This window comes from Myotis lucifugus, unplaced genomic scaffold (genome assembly GCF_000147115.1).
Source record: "Myotis lucifugus unplaced genomic scaffold, Myoluc2.0 scaffold_119, whole genome shotgun sequence".
NCBI classification, from domain to species: Eukaryota; Metazoa; Chordata; class Mammalia; order Chiroptera; family Vespertilionidae; genus Myotis; species Myotis lucifugus.
In genome coordinates, this window is record NW_005871167.1 from 553439 (window position 1) to 555873 (window position 2435).

Here is a 2435-nt window from a genome sequence, read left to right on the forward strand (position 1 = left end):
CACTCTATCACTTCATTAGTAACTTTAAATATTTTTCACCATTTATTAACCAGGATGTGTCTTTGAGGTTCACTTGGGGAGACTAGAGTCTGATTTTACCATAGCCAGAGGACTGGAGGATGAAAAGTTTTAAAAAAATGTAGTTATCATTTATTGAGCAAGTCAACATATTTATTCATTAAGAACTTAGAAGTATGAACTGTGTAGTCAACTAACTGAATTCACATCCTGATTCTTCAACTTACTAGTTATGTGATTTTAGAGATGTTACCTAACCACCTGTGTCTCATTTTACCCTTCATAAAATTGGCATAATAAAATTATCCACACCACAGTGTTGTTGTAATTCTAACCAGTGTTCTGGGAATTAAGTGGAACTATGACTTAGCCAAAGTGTTACAAAAGTATTTTTATTACTAATTTTATTAATGTTATGAGCCCCTACTACCTAAATAGGTTATGAAGATAAATATGCATAAAACGTTTCCAATCTTTGCCCAGCTGGTATGGCTCAGTGGTTGAGTGTTGACCTATAAGCCAGGAAGTTGTGATTTGATTCCTGGTCAGGACACATGCCCGGGTTAGGGGCTCAATCCCCAGTAAGGGGTGTGCAGGAAGCAGTCAATCAATGGTTCTGTCTCATCATTGATGTTTCTATCTTTCTTTCCCTCTCCCCTCCTCTCTGAAATAAATTAAATATATATATATATATAAATTATATATATATAAATTATAAATATAAATTATATATATAAATTATATATATATATATAAATTATATATATATAAATTATATATATATCAGGCACTTAACTAATTTAATAAAGTTTCTCAAACTATATAAATATATCTAAAGTTCATATATTTTTTAGAAAGATTATTCTCAATAACTTCTCTATAAAAGTAAGTGTGATGGTTTAACCCATCTAACTTTACTACTATGAGGTGTTACCATGTAAGGATTACTCCAGTGAATCCGGTCACAATGCATTTCATGTGACTGGGATTGGGCGATATGGGTTATTCTTCTTTCTTCTCTGATTTGGAAAACCAAATGGAACAGAAGGAGGGTAGTGACTGATGGCCATTCTCTCAGTACATCCCTGACTTTTTTTTTCTGGGCAAAGGGTGCCACATTGGAAGAGGTGGGAATATCAGTTCTAAAATCTGGTACATGGGGGTTGAGTTGTAGTCACCAAACTGGATTTCACCTCTACTTCCTTGTTTCTTCATCTGAAGAAGGGGATCCTGACTGATAATCGGAGATAACCTTACCAAGGGCCCAGGTAACTTTCTTAGAGATCTCATTCTGGTTCTATCCTCATTTTCAAAGCTGGCAACAATGACTGCATTGTTTTTTTGTCCCTATCTCAGGTGGTCCACCCACATTGTGAGTTCCTCTCACAAGCACAGGCACTGTACAAAGTGTGGCTGTTCTCACAGGCTTTCAAGACGTCAGGATCAACTCTCCGAAACTTACTGAACAAATGCATCCATAGGCTGTCCTTTTGATGGCTTTTCAGGATACCAGTGATTTTTATATTTTTCTTGAAGCATCAGTTTCTCAGCAAATCTCTCAACTGCCTCTTTTTCCAACTTACCATGTTTTTGAACTAGCCTCATGTCTTTGAGTCATCTTATTTATAAATGCAGAACTCAGAACACTATTTTCACCCATCTGGAGAAAAACATACCTATATAGCAAGACGGTAGGACATAAATTTCCTCTTTCATGTCTTACAAATTGAATCTATACTTATCAATGTAAGTTTATACATTTTAATCATCTTTAACAATATTTTATGGAGTGAGACAACATCAATCATATTTATAAAAATCTAAAGCAACTATGGAATGTTTGTTGCATGTATGTAATCTTTATAAGCTTTTATGCCTTGGGTGTCTTAGTACCTTGACATTCAATTTTCGTTTACACTTTGGTTTTAAAAAGAGATAATTAAATGGCTTTACTTATAAAACCACTGAGATTTAAAATGTTTAATATCAAGCATGTTAAAAGAAAAATAAGATGGTGTATTTGGCACTGATTTATAAAGAAATGCTTGTGACTTGAAATTTTTAAAAAAGTTACATAAAGTGTCTATTTATATCATTCTACCATTTTTGTTCTTGATTTGTTTGTATTCCATGACTATTACTGTATAGTATTACTTCTTCTAATATATGTTCTTTATAAAATGTAAGTTTGCATGTCAAGCTTATAAAAAATAGTGAATTTTGACTGGAAAATGCATTATTTCTGAAACATATGTAAACCTATAATATCACTCTTCTCATTGAGAGATAGACTTCCAAGAGAGTAAGCACAGACTCATGTACAACTCAGAAAGCCTATTTATATTCGCATAAACAGTGCCTTCGGGAAAGAAATTGCCCTGTATGGCCCTGACCCGTTTGGCTCAGTGGATAGAGCA

At 33.7% G+C, this 2435-nt stretch overlaps 1 pseudogene; it reads right to left on the minus strand.

Moving 5' to 3' along the window:
- Positions 1–895: 895 nt before the first annotated feature.
- On the minus strand, positions 896–1623 carry LOC102420555 (annotated as a pseudogene).
- Positions 1624–2435: the final 812 nt, after the last annotated feature.